Below are 15,065 nucleotides of genomic sequence, written 5' to 3' on the forward strand. Positions count from 1 at the left end.
AGAAAGAAAGAAAGAAAGAAAGAAAGAAAGAAAGAAAGAAAGAAGAAAGAAAAGAAAGGAAGAAAGAAAGAAAGAAAGAAAGAAAGAAAGAAAGAAAGAAAGAAAGAAAGAAAGAAAGAAGAAAAGAAAAGAAAGAAGAAGAAACTCTGCCTGTGGCCAGGGAAGAGCATGTGTCCTGGCCACTGAGGAGGCCTTGTCCCACTGGCCCAGTTCAAATCCAGCCTCCTCCAGGAAGCCACCCTGGACCAGCCCGCCTGCCTCTTCCCTTCCTGGGCTTCCACGGTTCATCCACAGCCTTGCCACCACCCAGGTTTCCCCTGCCCAATGGCGTCTTCCTCCCGGCCTCCGATGGGCCCTGGCCCTCGTCCCTCCTCAGAGCAGCCTGAGGGTGTCGCCATTATACAGACAGGAGACTGAGGCACAGAGACAGGGCAGCACCCTCATCCCTGACTCTGCTTCTGCGTCCATTCCCTGCCCTCTGCTGCTCGATGGAGTGTGGGGAGAACTGGCCTCTGAGGAGGGGGTGGCACTGGAAAAGCCAGGTCACCCGTGGAAGGTCAGGGGGTGGGAGGGTGGATGCACCCCAGCATCCACAGCTGATTCTCAGCCCTCCCCAAGCCCCCCCCCCCCCGCAAACTGCACAAGCAAATGGCAGGGAGCTGCTGGGTGAGGGTGTCAGGGGACTGGGGCTCTCTGCCAAGGCTGGCCAACCTGCGGAGCTCCAGAGTGTGTGTGTGTGTGTGTGTGTGTGTGTGTGGCGGGGGGCGGGGGGAGACACCCTTGGCAGGAGAGTGCTATGCAGGGACATTTCCACCAGCCCTGGCTGCACTGGCCCCTGCACCCCAGGACCCCCACCCAATGCCTCCCAGATCTGGACCTGGGTACCATCAGCACCCTCCAGCCCCAGGCCATTGTCAGACCCACCGGGACGGGTGCTGGCAGAGCCGGGGGTGTCCAGGGGCGTGGAAATACCTTTGACCAGTCCAGACCCAACCTCCCCCCTTCCCTCCAACCCTCCCACCCCCCATCCAGTGACCAGAAAACCAGATGTGGGCAGGGGTGGCCATTCCAAAGTGCTCACATCTTCAAAGCAGGGCTATTTTCCATGTCCTTCGGGCAATTTTGAAACACGTTTGTAAAACTGGAATTTTAATAGATGGCACGTTGGCATGTGTGCGCGCGTGTGCGTGTGTGTGTGTGTGTGCATTTGCGTGCTCACATACATGTCTGGGCACCTTTGGTGGCTGTTGCCGCTACAGCATCATGGGAGACGGTGGGTTGGGGGTGTTCCCTGAAGGACATCAGGTTCACTTCCAGGCTCAGTGTGTGTGGAGGAGGAGCTGAGCCTTCGGGAACTGGGGGAGGGGTGTGGGCAGCCCCGGGGGCCTGGCTGTCTAGGCTGGGGGTGTGAAGTACCTGCCACACACACCCCCAATGCTCATGGGCCCCTTCTCCTGTCTCGACTTGGAACCCAAATGTTTTTGTCAGCTCAGGGTGTCATAAACTGCAGACATTTATTTCTCACAGTCCATGTGGCTGGAAGCCCAAGATGAAGGAGTCAGCAGGGCTGGCTTCTCCTGAGGCCTCTCTCCTTGGCTTGTAGGTGGCGACCTTCTCCCTGTGTCCTCACAGGGTGTCTCCTGCGTGTGTGTCTGTGTCCTCATCGCCTCTTCTTATGAGGACACAGTCCTATTGGATTAGGGACCACCCTAGTGGCCCATTTTACCTTAATTACTTCTTTAAAGACCTAACTCTTCGAAGAGTTATGTTCTGAGGTGCTGGAGGTTAGGACTTCAATGTATGGATTTGGGGGACACAGTCCAGCTCTCACACAGATGCCAGTCCATGAGTTTGCCCCGTATGGTCCCACCTCCATCCCTTTCATTGTAACCGCCTTCTTCCTTCATCTGTTGGGCACCCCAGGCAATGCCCCCCACACAGCACACACACACTCGCTCCCACTGACCACTTGAACCCAGGACAGGCCCACATCCTCCCGCTCCGGCCTGGGCGGCTGGGCCCCTCTCCCTGAAACTGTCCGCAGACCCAGCACCAGCCACGCAGGCCTCTTGCTGTTTCTCAGGGCTGGGCAGGTGCCTCCCATCAGAGCCACAGGGAGTCAGGGGAGGCAGAGCCAGAGGGGAGAGGTTGGGGGTGCGGCGGAAGCATGGATTCGGGGTCCTGTGTGCCAGGATTAAGCATAAAACCAAGGCGGAGATTCTGGAGATCCCCCCACTCAAGGTGCCTCCAGAAGGGAAGCCCCTGAGGGAAACTGAGGCTGAAACCGGGAGGAAGGGAGGGGTCAGAGGCAGGGCGGCCAGAATGATGGCAGAGAAGTGCGGCCACCCAGAGCCTGGGGACCTCGGTGAGGGTGTCGCTGTGAAGGGGTGGGGGCAGGAAGCAGAGGGAGCTGTTTCATTCCTCCGTTATGCCTAACGAGCGACCCCCAAACCCAGCCACTTAAAACAGCCGTTCTATCACGTTTCCCATTCGGTGGGCCAGAAGATTGGGCGGGGGAGCCCGCCCTGTTCGGTGATGTCTGAGGAGACTCCAGGGCAAGGGAACGCTAGGCCTGACCTGGAGGTGTTGGCACTCACATTGGCGGCCGCTTTCACACTGTTATTTCTTCTATTTTGCTGCTGCCATCTTTGAGCAGGGCAGAGGAGACGTGTATACAGAGGACACTGACGTGAAATCACTCTCAAGATGCTGTGTGAACGAAGTGTGTGTGCCAGTGTGCGTGTATGTGTGCCAGTGTGCATGTGTGTGCCTGTGTGTGTGTGCCAGTGTGTGCCAATGTGCGTGTGTGTGCCAGTGTGCGTGTGTGTGTGCCAGTGTGTGCGCGTGCACGTGTGCCAGTGTGCGTGTGTGCCAGCGTGTGCATGTGTGCCAGTATACATGTGTGCGTGTGTGCGTGTGCCAGTGTGTGTGCGCGTGTGTGCCAGTGTGCATGTGTGTGTGCCAGTATGTATGCATGTGCATGTATACGTGTGTGCATGTGTGCACTGTGTGTGTGCGCACATGTGTGTGTAAGAGAGTGGAGCCATCATATGAATCACCCATGGCATCAAAGTCCGGGGAAGGGCACCCCTGGAGTCAAGCCCAGCACAACCCTGGGGCTACGCTGCTGCCCGAGTGACACCCAGAGGCCCAGACCCGCCCCCCACACACACCCCTGAGCTGCGCCCTAGCCCTCCCCCGACCGCAGGCTGAGCCAGGTAGAAACTCACGACTCCCGACCCCCCCATAACCACCACATCTCCATCCTTGGCCCCTCAGTTCCCCCTCTGTCCCCAGGTGAGCTGCTCCGTGAGCCAAGGAGGGAAGACAGTGCCCTCGGCCCGGTGTGCGCCTCCCATGGGGTGCGCGCCTCCCACGGACACAGCAGGGCGGTGCGAGGCTGGGCGGTGTGACCTTAGCACCCAGACTTTCTGCCAAAGGGCCCGCCCCTCCTACCTGAGTCAGAGAAGCTCCGGAGAGGGCAGGGCCGCAGCCTGGGGCCTGCAGAGGTGAGGTCACAGGTCGCGTCCACTGCGGGCCAGCCCCTCCCTGGGGCGTGGCAACAGCGCGCAGGTGGATGGGAGCTCACTCACGTGGCCTGGAGACTGGAGCAGGTGGGCGGCTCCCTGTGGATGCTGCCTCGCCTCTGGGCTCCAAGTCCCCTCCACTCTCGTCCCTCCACCTCTCGTCTCTCCACCTCTCGTCCCTCCACCTGACCTAGAAGCCAGGGGTCTGAGAGAGGACTGGGAGGAAGTAGCCAGGTCCCTTTGGGTGATGGGAACTGTGTGTGAGACAGAGGGGTAATGGCAAGGGCTGTCCCCTGGCAGCTGGGGTGCAGCGAAATGCTGGGGTGAGGGTGGGTAGAAGTCAGGGTCCCGCTGCTGGTGGGCACCGGGCTCTGGAGGTGACTGATCCAGTCTCCCAGGATTCTGAGCTGGGTGCTGGGCACAGGTCAGGGTGCAGTCAGACTGCCATAGGGAAGGGAGGGCTATGCCACCTGCCTAGATGCAGACCCCCACACCCCCCAGGACTGCGGCTCACTTTCTGGCTGCTCCTGGGCCTCTGCAGGTGTGTGCCGGATGCACTGTGGTCCTGTGTGCTCCTGGGGTGGCCCTTCCCCAACTTGCACCCTGAGCAGCTCCTGGGTGGGGAAGGGTTCCCCTCCCAGTTAACCCCCCACCCACAGTGCTGGAGCTGTGCCCACCCCTATGCCCTGGGGAGTGAGGAGATGAGTCCTCTGTCGTGGGGTCAGCTCCTACTGCCGAAGACCCCAGACTCAAACCGCCCCCCCCTGCCAGACCCCAGCCACGCCAGTCTCTTCAGCTGGGCCCCCAGGAAGTGTGGGGCTTAGGGAGGTGCTGGTGGATCCTTGGAACCCAGCAGGCACCGTTGGTGAGGGAGCAGTTTCCTGCTCTGTCATTGACCAGGTCTGCGACCATGGGCCCGGTGAACCCATAAGAATAATGACGATATAACGACGACCAGAATGGTGAACCCATAAGACTGTAATGGAGCTGAACATTTCCTATTGCCTAGTGACGTCATAGCTGTCATAACATCAGAGCACAATGCATTACTCACGTGTTTGTTGTGGTGCCAGTGTAAACCTACTGTGCTGCCAATCTTATAAGGATAGCCCATACTATGTATAGTACACGACACTTGATATGATAACAAATGACTATGTTACTGGTTTATGCACTTACTAGAGTCTAGTAACTAGACTATACTTTTTTATTATTTTAGAGTATTCTTTCTACTTACATAAGAAAGCTTTCTGTAAAGCGCTATGCCCCGTTATAGCAGCAGCAGCCTCTACGCCCCGTGTTTACGCGTCTCTTGATGACATCATTTTCTCTTGTGCTCCCATCTCTTGTTTTGTACAGTTGCACGTTGTGCAGGCCTGTAGCCTAGGAGCAGTAGGCTGCAGAGCCATCTAGCCTAGGTGTGCAGAAGGCTAGACAGTCTAGGTTTGTGTAAGTGCACCCTGGGCTGTTCACACAACCAAATCGCCCAATGTGTCCCCAACATTAAGCAGCACACGCCTGCCATGATGTGATCTCAGGAGGTGGCCCAGTGGCCTGACCTCCTGTGGCAGAGCTGGACCCACTGGGGCCTCCCAGAGGCCTCAGGATCCTCAGTCATTGGTTTAAGGGCAAGACCCCCCCCCATAAGCTCCCACTGTGCCCAGCATGTGTCAACTCCTTTCAGCCTTATAACCGCCCTTGGTGGTAAGTCCTATCTTTAATCACAGTTTTACAGGTGAGGAAACTGAAGCATTAAGAAGTAACTTCCTCAGGGTGGCAGACACCAGTAACCGGGCTGGGCCCTGAGTCACTTCTTTAGACAGTCCCTCGAGGTCAAGAAGATAAAGGCAGCCCTGACCAGTTTGGCTCAGTGGATAGAGCGTCGGCCTGAAAGTTTCCAGGTTCGATTCCGGTCAAGGGTATGTACCTTGGTTGCGGGCACATCCCCAGTAGGAGGTGTGCAGGAGGCAGCTGATCAATGTTTCTCTCTCATCAATGTTTCTAACTCTCTATCCCTCTCCCTTCCTCTCTGTAAAAAATCAATAAAATATATTTTTTGAAAAGAAGAAGATAAAGGCAGCTGGCTTTGAAATGGCCACAGTTACGATGAACTGAGTAATGAGACCCCTAGTGTCTGGCTGTGCTAGTGCTCAGAAGGTTTAAGAAGTTGGTAGAAAGTTCTGGGCCCTCCAGGGTAAAGTAGACTCGGGCCTCGGAGCATACATTTCACAGGGCCCAACCCTCTCCCTACGCACAGGCCAGACCAGCTCTGGGTAAAGGGCACCGGCCTCTCTCGGGTCCTTCCTGTCTGTGCCTTATCAACCCGGCCTGGGGCCAGTGGGCCACAGCCTGCCTGCACGCAGCTCCGTGACATTCTCCCTGTCTGGGCTGTGTGAGCCCCAGGGAAAAGCCACCTTTGCTGGCCCTGGTGGAGACCCAGCTCCTCACTTACCATCTCTGTGACCTCGGGCAAAATTCCTGAACCTCCGTGAGCCTCAGTGTGCTCATCTATAAAACAGAGCTGTAACCTGCTTGTCCTGGTTGATGCAAGAATAACCGAGAGCATGCAGACAGAGCTCCTGTGAAACAGCCCAATAAACAGCAGAGGTTTTCATTAGCCTCTTAGGATGTGGAATGCAGTGTGAGGGGAGGATGCGGAGGGATAGGCCACTGGACAGAGAGGTCATAAAAGCAGGCACCTGGGCTGGGCTGTGATGGAGAAGGAAGGAAGGTAGGAGAAAGCATACCAAGTGCTGGGAATAGCAACAGCCAAGGCAGGAAGGCGGGAAGGTTCGAGAATAAAAACCAACTTTTGTGGCCGCCTACTGAAATGCCAGAAACTGGGCCAAACGCTTTCCGGGCACTAACACACTCCGTCCTCCCAATAACTCACTTTATAGAGAAGACACTGGGGCTGCAGGTGTTTAATAACCTGCCGCTGTTGTGCAGGGGGAGGGGCAGGGAGGAATTCCCACCTGTGCACGATTAGCCTGGAGGCCAGGCGGCTCTCCCATAGGGTGAAGGGAGAAGGGTGGGCCCTGGGAGGAGAGGCCGGGGGTGCAGGCTGGACCCTGGAGGTGGGGCCTAGTAGACCTTCTTTGAAAAAACCAGGCAACTGATCTTGCCCAGCAAGACTGACCCCAGGGAATGAAAGAAATGCAACCAGATAAAGCCAAACCCTCGTGGGACAAAGGAGAGCAAGGCTGGTCACTGAAGTCAGGACAGCAGAGGGGCCAGAGGAGCCTGTGGCTAAGACAGGGTCCCACATGCAGGGTGGCTTCTGAGGTCCTGGAATTATTCCCACGGTCTGTGTGCTGGGCATGTGTCTTAGATACACTTTCATCTATGCCTATCCTGTATAATAAAAGACTAATATGCAAATAGACTGAATGGCAGAACAACCCAACAACCGGTCGCTATGATGTATGCTGACCACCAGGGGGTGCGCGTGGACCATGGCAGGTGTCGGCCCCGGCAGGGTGCTGGAGCAGGTGAGCAGGGGCACCAGACCAAGGCAGGGCAACGGTCACTGTCATCGGGGCGAGCCTCTGGTGGTTACTGAAAATTCTTTGCTCCCACGCGCGCCGAGGTCCCACCTGGTGCTCGCACCTGCTGCCAGCTCCCGCCCTGATTGCTCGGCGGGTGTGAGCAGAGGCTGCTGGGCCCAATTGCCCCTCAGGGTTTCTCCACCTCCCCCTGCTCCTGAGTGGCAATTGGGGCAGCAGCCACGCTCGCACCTGCTGGCACCTGCTGACAGTGCCGACCCCGCTCACACCTGCTACTGGCACCGGCCCCAATCGCTCCACAGTCAGCACGTGGGAGCGGTGGGAGCGGGGCTGCCAACAGACAGGGGACTGGGGGCCATGGCGGGAGGATGGGCCAAGACCTGCCCCTGGGCCCACCACAGCCTCGAGGCCCACAGTTCCTTTCAAGGTGCATGAATTTGTGCACTGGGCCCCTAGTTTGGTGATAAGAAAGGTTTTTTAAAAGAGGAGGGAAGCCCTGCAACAATAGGACCAGGGAAAGAGGCCCAGCCACAAATGAGCGTGACCCTTGGATTGAGATGGAGAGGGTGCTTTTAGGAACTTCTGGGGAAGGACCCACGGAGGGAGGGAAACTGGTCGGCTCCGCAGACTCCGGGCCTGGGGCTCCAAGCAGGTGCACTCTCCACGCGGTGCCCGTCTGTGCCAACTGTGACCTTTGTATGTGCATAGAGCGCTTTTATAATGGGGAAAACACCAAATGTTTAACAAGTAAAGGGAAGCCCTGGTCATTTCTACCGAGTGGGGCTGGCCTTGACGGCTGGGAGGCTGCCTCCGTGGCCCACTTTCAGGAGGCGCCTTCCAGGGGCCCAGGGGATAAGACTGGCATCTCCGCTGGCCTCGTGCCCCACTCCTTCCATAAAAGTCCATTAACAGATCTCCCCTCTGGGTGCCTGGGAGCCGTGGCTGCCGCCCTCCCCTCTCCCAGCAGGATGGCTTCTGGGTGCAGAGCGAATCCTGTCTCAGGCTCCCACGGGCTTCACCTCCTGGGCTGGTGCAACCCCGAAGGCGAGAGCGGCTTCTGGGGCAGGAGGGACCGCTCCAGGGCAGGGGGGCCTGGGTCCCGCAGGTTCAGTCTGACAAATGCCTCTCTCGGGGTAAGCCCTCCGCCCGGGCTCTTGTACCAACAAGGTCTGAGTGGCCAGCATTTTCACCCTGAGGGGTGGCCTTTAGGGGACCCCCAGAAAGGAGAAAAGAAACCTGTGGCTACTTAGAAGCTGAAAGAGGCTGGGAAAGACCTCGTAAACAAAGTTCAAAGACAAATGACACACCCAGAGAAAATAAGTATTTGTAGATGCCAAGGTTGTGGGTTCGATCTCCGGTCAGGGCACACACAAGATGCAACCAATGAATGCACAAATAGAGGGAACAACAAGTCAATGTTTCTCTCCCCCTCTTTCTCTCTTTAAAATCAAAAAATTAAGTTAAAAACAAAAAGATGCTTAATCTTTCCAGTAAGCGGAGGTAATACAAACTGATGCCAATGAGATGTTATTTTCCCTCGATCAGTTTGGAAAAAAATAAAAATATGGGTAAGATGCAGTGCTGGGAAGGATGTGAGAGAAGGTGAGCATGCATGTCTGTCGAAAGGGAATTGGGGCCACCTTTGGGGTTCACTTAGCAACAGCTACCCCAGGCTTAAGTATATGAGCCCAGCAATCCACATCTGGGAAGACTGTGGTGAGCCGGCATGGCCATGGCACACTCAGCCCCACGTTGGGCGCCTTATGTGCCGCGCCAGCTCAGCCAGGTTCGGTGAGCCTGAGTGGGGGCGGTGAAGGATGGAGAAAAGACAGACAAGAGAAGAAAGCTGGGTCTGGGTGGGACGCTGCCCTCTCTGATGGAAAGAGACAGCACCACAGACTACAAGCCGTGTCTTTATTGTATAGCAGATTCCACGAGGCAAAGTAAGGGCGTGGTCAAGATGTTCACAGCATTCTCATGGGTTTCGATCCTACTCAACTACATGCACCTGAACGCTATCAAGCCCACATCACTCAGGCACGTGGGACCACGTGATCGGACCATAGGTTCAAGCTTACAACTACAGCTGTTGGCTATAATTGTGCTGGGAGGGCTCTGCCCTCCAAGCTGGGACTTGCACGTGGCCGTGAGAGGACTGTGCCCTCTCGTCAGTCCGAGGCTTGAACCTGTCCAAACACTGCAGCTGCTCTCCACGGAAGATCTTGCACCAAAGCACTTGCACGAGCTCAGGAGGAAAGCTGTTGGGAAGCTGTTTATGCAGCTTTGTGTGAATTAGCAAAAAATCAGAGACAACCTGAGGGCCCACCCATCAGCCGCGGAACCTCGTACTGAAACTCACTTTTACTACGAGGAATTCCGCGATATCGTGCTGTTGAGTGAAAAAGCAGGTCGTGGAGGAACAGGCAGAAGGTGAGCCCACGTGTGGGCACCAAACAAATCAAAGCTGAAAAATAATCGGGAATAAAAGCAGAGACGAAGAGCAGTGAACTAGCTTCAGGGAGTGAAGTTGAAAGAAGGAGGTGGCTGGGATGGGGTAGGCATTCATTTCTTATTTAGACACTTTTGTGTCCTTTTACTAGTTTTCAGCAAATATATATTATTTGATATTCAAAAAATTAATAAAGAAAAATTAAAAATAAAACGAGATGATCTCGAGAGAGCCGGCCAAAGCTGTCCGCTTTAGGTAATGTTGTTGGCGCCTGGGAGAGAGGTGGGAAGCCGAGGTGAGGTGATGGGTGGTCGGCAGGAACAAGGCAGGGCCTCAGGCTTTCGCCCCATCTGAGCCCCTTCTGTCCCTTCTGCAGGACAGCAGCCCCCCTCAGAGTCCCCCCGCAGGCTTGCTCAGATTGGGGTCCTGCAGGGTCCCCCCACATTGCATCTTTCTGAAATGCAGAGACCGCCGGCCCCTGCTTCCCACCCCAGAGCCACCAGGAGGAAGCCCCTGACCGACTTGGCTCTCCAGCTGTGGCCCCTCCAGCCTCCTCCCCACGCAGCCTAAGCCTCTTGCCCAAACGCACTGTGGGGCTGGCCTCTGGGTTCCCCTTCCCAGAACCGACGAGCCACCAGGCGCGTTTCGACACGCTGTGCTCGGGGAGGGTGTAATTATTTTCAGTAAGGCTTTCCTAACGTATCATTAATGGATCGCTTCCGCCGCTGCAGAAGGCGGTTGCTTAGAGACTGGGTGAAGGGGCGCGTGCTCCACGGGCTGCATGAGAACCTGGATAAGGCCGGGCTGGCCCCCCGCCACCCCGCTCCCCAGCCCCTGCCCGCCATCAGCAGATCCTCGGAGCCCGGCGGTCCCTCTCTGTGCTCTCAGCCACAGAGGGGCAGGCCCAGTCCACTGGGTCCTTAATCACTTGACCATTTTCTTTTTGGCATGTGCCCTTCACAATACCAGTGGTTCTCCTTTATTCTAATAGTGAACTTGATGTGTGTTCATTGATGTACATTGAAGATTTTTGTCTTCATTGTTATTAAGTTAGCATTGGTTAGTAACATTACCTCAGTTCCCAGTGTACAGTTCTATAACACAACCTCTGTGTTGTGCTCACCACCCAAAGTCTAGTCCCCTTCCCTGGCCATGCACAGGTTTATAGTTGTGAGTACATGAAACACAGAGTTTATCCTTGTATTATTATTTACTAATTATTACATTATTTTTCCATGCGAACAACTGTAACCCCAAGTTTGCCCCACCCTGTATTTGGCCCCCCTTACCCTCTTAATCCTCCCCACCCCCTTCCTGTCTGTTGTATCTATGAGTTTGTTTGTTTTGTTGCTTTTTGCCTCATATCCCACATGAGTGAAATCATATGATTATTGACATTTTCCGTCTGTCTTATTTCACTTAACATGATACTCTCAGGATCCATCTATGTTGTCACAAGTAGCAGTATTCCGTCTTTTTTATGGCTGAGTAGTAGTCCATTGCATATAAGCACCACATCTTCTTTGTCCAGTCATCAGTCGAAGGACACTTAGGTTGTTTCCATGTCTTGGCTATGAACGATGCTGCAATGAACAGAGGGGCACAGGTATCTTTATGAAGACGTGTTTTCAACTTTCTGCGGTATTTACCTAGAAAAGGTATAGCTGATTCATATGGTATGTCTATTCTTAATATTTTTAATATTTTTATTTTTTAAAATAAATCTTTATTGTTGAAACTATTACATATGTTCCCATTTTCCCCCATTGCCCTCTCTCACCCCCCATTGTCTGTGTCCTTGGGTTATGCATAACACATATGAGTTCATTGGTTGATTTCTTCCCCCCTCCAACCTTCCCATTCTTCCCTCTGAGATTTAACAGTCAGTTTGATGTTTCTATGTCTCTGTGTCCCCTCTGAGATTCTGCACTCTGTTCCACGCTTCCATGTCTCTGGATCCGCTCGTTCATCAGTTTATTTTGTTACTTAGATTCCGCATATGAGATCATGTGATGCTTGTCTTTCTCTGACTTACTTCACTTAGCATGATCCTCTCCAGGTCCCTCCAGGCTGTCTCAAAGGATAAGAGATTCTTCTTTTTTACTGCTGCATAGCATTCCGTGGTGTAAATGTACCACCACTTTTTTATCCACTCCTCTACCGATGGGCACTTGGGCTGTTTCCAGATCTTAGCTATTGTAAATTGTGCTGCTATGAACACAGGGGTGCATGCATTCTTTCTGATCGGTGCTTCGGGTTCCTTAGGATATATTCCTAGAAATGGGATCACTGGATCAAATGGCAGTCCCATATTTAATTTTTTGAGGGAACTCAGAACACTATAAATAGAGCTGCCATCTGGCCCAGAAATCCCATTTCTGGTAATATATCCAGAAGAATTGATAGCAGGGTCTTGAGCTATTTGCACACACGTTCATAGCGGCATCGTTCGCAATAGCCAAGAGGTGGGGGCAGCCCATGTCCATCGACAGATGAATGGATGAAGAAAAGCTGGTATGTATGTAGAAGAGAATATGAATCAGCCTTAAAAAAAAGAGGGAATCACATCACATGCTACAACATGAATAAAACCTAAGGGCATTATGCTGAGTGAAACAAGCTAGCCACCAAAGGGCACACACTGTGTGGTTCCATTGATGTGAAATATCTAGAGTCGTCAAAACTTTGGAAACAGCAAGAATGGTGGCTGCAGGACCGGAGTTGGGGGGAGGGCGGGGGTAGCGGATGGGGAGCTGGTGTGGCAGGTATAGAGTTTCAGTCCTGCAAGATGAAAACCCCTGGAGATCGGAGACACACGATGTGAATATAGTTAACACCAGTGGACTGTACACTTGAAAATGGCTCAGGGGGTAAGTTTTAATTGTGTTTTTTACCACAAGAAAAAATGAAAAACCCACAAACAAATTCTAAAATCATTAATGGATAGCCTATGCTTGCTTGTTGGAGTTTAGCGCTCATTTTTACTAATACGCACGCGGCCTTGATCATATTTCCAAACCCCAACAGCCAACTCTTACCTCCATTCTCACCGTCCAGAGAAGGCCCCACCTTCTCCCACCCAGCACCCAGAGGGCCACGTGCGCTCACACGGTGGAGCCCGGCCGTAGGCAGGGCACACAGTAGGCTGGCAGCTGGGACCTGATGCCTGGCTGAGGGCCTAGGGCCTGAGGAATGTGGGCTCTGCTCAAGTCAGGAGAGAGCTCTGGATGTCAGGCCCAGGGGTGCCCGTGGCCCAGACACACTTGCCAAAAGGGAAAAGCCCACAGCTGGTCAGGAGGTGGCCCTGGAGAGGAGCCCGGCTCTTGACCGGGGCTGCTCCCTGGAATCGCACCGCCACCTCGGTTCCACATTTCGTTGAGCTCCCTGGGCGATTCCAGTCGGGCCGAGGCTGAGAACGGCGGCTCTAGGGAACAGGCTGAGGTGTGTTCCCGTGGGGCCAAGGCCTGGGCCCAGCCTCGTGGGAGCTCCAGCCCCTTCTCAGCCACCCCTGACCTGGGTCGAGAACTGGCAGGCGGCCTCCGGGGGTCCCGCCTGGAATCCCAAGGCTGCCTCAGGTTCCCCGTCGCCCCGCCCAGGAGCCAGGGGTGTGACACCATGTTCAGGGCACTGAGTCACTGCCAGTGTCTCTGGCGATGGCCGCGGAGAAGCAAGCTCCCGGCAGGAGGGCGGAGGCCGTGAGCACACCCAGGCTCCCACGTCCCCTCTCACAGCAGCCCCATAAACAAGACCAAGCTATTTTAGGGGAATAAGATCAAATGCGGTATCAGTTCCTCCAGCTACTTTTGACTCAGTGCTTCGGGTTATTTCTGTGAGGGCGCAGGCTAGTGACACCCCGCGTCACCAAGCACTCGGGTCTGAAATTAAATGTGCGTCTGCCGGGGGGAAGGAGTGTGAATTCCTATAGCATAGACGGTTGCTTGGCAACCGCAGTGTCAAGGCCAAAACACAGGCCAGGACAGGACGGGAGAAGCTCAGGTTTGCAAAGTGCCAACTCAAACCCATGACAGTCTCGAGGGTCTCAGTACTCCAGGCCCTGGTATTTGCCCAGGACCACAGTGGGCCTTTAACCACATCTGGAAAGTGGCGCTAAGGAGCTTGGGCCTCAGGACACCTCATAGCCTGGGCCCCGGCCAGGGCCCGGCACCTAATTTTAATTAGTAATTTTGTATTGTTTTTCTTAAGGAGATGCTCTCAAAAATTGTGTAAATTTCAGCCCCCTCCACCCCCCTCCCCCCAAAAAACAACAAACACAAAACCTGGAGCAACCGATGACCTCTTACTATAACAAAAGAAAAAAATTTACTTATGCATATCCAGGTCAAATTCATTTACAATAAACACCACCAGTGAAAACGGAACAAAACTTCGGTCAAACGTCCCATTAAAATCAGTTCTATGTAGGTGGTTGGGAACAGGCAGCCGCTAGCTCAGCCCATTTTTAAGAGGGGAAGACTGAGGCTCTGAGAGGCCAGGAGGCGTGCCCACCCCCTGAGAGCTGCAGCACCGCCTCCTGTTGGTCCAAAGGCCCCAACGCTGTTCCCGCCCCAGCCCCTGGAGCTGGTCGGCAATAAGGGGAAGGGACCTTCGATTATTTTGAAGAACATGCCTGAGAGGTGAAACACACAGAGTCCAAAGTGGCATTTTTATTATTCTTGTGATGTCATCACTCGAGAAGCTTATCTGTACACACATCTCCCCACCCCAACAACAAAGTCAGCTTCAAAAAAGACGGCCCTGCAGCAAACTGTTTGTTTCCGGAGTTGCTTAGCAAGGAGAGGCAACTGCTCTCCAGATTCTAAAACTGTAGGTGTCGTGGGCAGCGAGGGCTCCCGGGTCCCGCCAAAAAAACAGGGGCTGGGGGCGGGTGGTGCCCAGAAAGAGGAGGCTGAAGCCAAGACCCGCGGGGGAGGCCGGGGAAGGCTCCGCGCCTCCTCTTCGCCAGCACTGACCCAACCCCAGTGGCTTCCAGAATCTAACGCCCCAGCCTCCTGGCCCTGGCCCACAAACCCACTTCCTGAAATGGCATCTCCTCCCTCCTGCCTGTTCACCCAGCCTCCAAAAGACGCCCCTGGGGCAGGAGCCTCCAGCCCAGCGGTTCTCAACCTGTGGGTCACGACCCCTTTGGCGGTCGAACGACCCTTTCACAGGGGTCGCCTAAGACCATCCTGCATATCAGATATTTACATGACGATTCATAACAGTAGCAACATGACAGTTATGAAGTAGCAACGAAAATAATTTTATGGTTGGGTCACAACATGAGGAACTGTATTTAAAGGGCCAGAAGGTTGAGAACCACGGCTCCAGCCCGTCCGGGCCAGTGGCTTTTCAGTGAACGCTCAGGGCCACTGCCGCTGGCTCCGCAGGCAGCCAGGCTTTTGTCCTCAGAAATCACTGCCCCGGGCCCTGCTCCTTTGGGGACTGGCCAGACCCGTGGTTTTCAGAGTGTGGTCCCCAGCCCGGCAGCACCCGCAGCGCCAGCAGCACCTGAGAACTTTCCAGACAAGCCAGTTCTCGGGTCCTGCCGCAGACACTGACTAAATCCGAAACTGGGGCTGGGGC

This window comes from Myotis brandtii, unplaced genomic scaffold (genome assembly GCF_000412655.1).
Source record: "Myotis brandtii unplaced genomic scaffold, ASM41265v1 scaffold833, whole genome shotgun sequence".
NCBI classification, from domain to species: domain Eukaryota; kingdom Metazoa; phylum Chordata; class Mammalia; order Chiroptera; family Vespertilionidae; genus Myotis; species Myotis brandtii.